The sequence below is a fragment of the Grammomys surdaster genome, unplaced genomic scaffold, assembly GCF_004785775.1.
Source record: "Grammomys surdaster isolate TR1022 unplaced genomic scaffold, NIH_TR_1.0 126113, whole genome shotgun sequence".
In the NCBI taxonomy this organism is placed as follows: domain Eukaryota; kingdom Metazoa; phylum Chordata; class Mammalia; order Rodentia; family Muridae; genus Grammomys; species Grammomys surdaster.
The window spans coordinates 2,784,970-2,787,515 of NW_021620921.1; the positions used below are offsets into that span (position 1 = coordinate 2,784,970).

At 40.6% G+C, this 2,546-nt stretch overlaps 1 pseudogene; it reads left to right on the top strand.

Annotated features, from left to right (window-relative positions):
- The first annotated feature begins 260 nt into the window (after positions 1-260).
- Positions 261-422, top strand: LOC114611521 (annotated as a pseudogene).
- The last annotated feature ends 2,124 nt before the right edge of the window (positions 423-2,546 follow it).

The following is a 2,546-nucleotide window of genomic DNA, read 5'->3' on the forward strand; positions in this document are numbered from 1 at the left end:
ACAGCCCTCCTCTCCTCCCTGTCCCCTCTCACACAGCACCTCCTCCCATTCTCCTCCCCTTCTGCTCTGAGAAGGGGGAGGACCCCCGTTGGCACCAACCCACCCTGGCACATCCTCTCCCACTGAGGCCACACAAGGCAGTTGGGCGACTGTTAAATCCAGGTCATTTCCACTATCCACCACCCAAGGACACTATGGCAGAACTGAGAATGATAACAGTTTTTAAGTTAATGTGTTCTGCTTCATAAAAGAATAAAACTAAGCTTGCACAGTGTCAGTATAGTAGCCAATGAAGTTTATCTGAGGCACAATTATTGCTAATTGAAAAGAATAAAACTATACATTCAAATTACCTTACAGATACTTAGTTAAAACAAGACTGCCTATTAATGTAGTTATTTGAAGTTACAGAAACACCTATGAAATACATATATAACTTGTAACAAATTGAGTAAGAAATACATTTGTGATTTAAATAATAAATATATAGTTTATTATATATTATTTCTAGGTACATAATTTTAAATCGAAACACAGTTCTAACTTATATAACTATGTATGCTATTTATACATTTCTGTGTATTTTATTAACTATAAAATAGTGTGTATATTATATTGTGATATAAACATGTATGTGTATACACACATATATTATGTGTGCATGTATGCTTGCATGTGTCTGTGTGTTTATTTCCTTTTGGATATATCTGGAAAACCAGAAAATTTATTATATATAATATATTATTGTAGCTGCCCGAGCTGCCTCACATTCTGGGGCCACTTTGTAATGGGCTCGTTCTGCTGCTCTGGTCCGCGGGTCAGGGTCTAGCAAGAGAGAGTGGGGGCAAGAGACGCGAAGAATGAAGACAAGACAGAGAGTCTGATCAAGTCTTGTTTATTGAAAGGAAATCCTGGGTATTTATACCCTTTACCACATGCCTTGCCCTCCTGGACAACACAGCTGAAGACACGACGTCATGTGCCTTGCAGCATGGATATCACGTGCACCTAGCTAGCAGTGAGGAGAACATGTGCACCTAGCTGCTGGCGGCACTAAACAGCAAAACAAGATATGTGAGAAAAACAAGATGTTTATCAGAGTGTGCTCAGCTGTTGCAGGCTGTTGAAAACAAGTCTCTTGTCAGGGTATATGGCTCGAGATGGCTGCAAAGATGATAGCCGCTTTCGGCTAGGAGTTGGCTCCCAACATATTATATATGGTAGGGACAGAGTCCAAGCAGATATAGACTGGATCTAAGCTGATTTCAAGGTAGTTCTCTTATGACAGCTTCATGTTGTAGGTGTAAAGGTATTTTTTGAAGACATGGGACTCATTTGAGTGAGGCTTGCTCTCAAAGTATTTTATATGGGTTTATTAATATGGACTTGTTCTCTGGAGTATTGTTGAAAATTATTTGACATGCTTTTGGGTTTCAGCCAAGAGACTGAAATCTATAAGTAACTAGCCAGTTTGTTATTATAGTAAACTATGTTTATTACTATAAGTTTAATTTTTTAGTTGGGCAAATGATCTCTGTCCCATACCCAGTGCACAGAAATGAAGGGAGAAAGTACAAGAGGTGAGGAGAGAAAATGAATGCCCATCTATTCATCTGTGCCTTTTCTTTTCACCCTCTCCCACACTTAACTTATTTTGAGTATGTGTGCCTGCCTGCCTGCATGTGTGCGTGTGCTGTGTGTGTGTGTGCGCGCGCATGTGTACATTTCATGGACCCCCACATGGCAGTCAGAGGGAAAACATGTTGCGTGGCAACATGAAGGGAAGTTTGGAGTTTCCTTTCCCTCTGTGAGTTCTGGGGTTCAGATTCAGGTTTATAGGTTTGGTGGCAACCCCTTTACCAGGCGCACCATCTCACCAGTTTACCAAGACTGGTTTTTTCTCAAGAAGGCAATGCTTCATTACTGGGATTTTAAAGCCTCTCACCAGCTTTGTAGTTTGTTCAGAGACAGCTGAGAGTCAAGCTGTTATTTGTTTGAAACTGTTTGCTTCCCATCAAACCATCTAAGCCTATCTGCGGTAGTGACACATCGGCAGGGACACATGGAGAAGCACACAACTGCCAAATGAGCTGATACTTGAGTAAGCAAGGCCTGTGACCCCTGGGGATTCAGAATGCAGGAAGCTCTCCAAGGGTAGCATAGAGAAGAAAACCAGATGATCTGTTTCTTTCTGAGAAAATGATGCTTGGTGTGTATGCATGTGTGTGTGCGCACGTGTGTGTGTGTGTGTGTGTGTTTCCTCATCTGCCAATCTGAATTGTTAAACAGAAGACAGAACATTTTTTTTATTTAAATTTTTATGTTTGCAAATTTCATACAAGAGTACTAGACTTACATAATTTCCATCTCTTTCATTTCCTTTCAAATCCTACAACTCCTATTGTGTCTCTCCCTATCTAGAATTAATTAACTTTTCTATAATTGTCACACATACACAGATGAACACATACACACACACACACACACAGAGGGAGAGAAAGAGAGAGAGAGAGAGAGAGAGAGAGAGAGAGAGAGAGAGAGAGAGA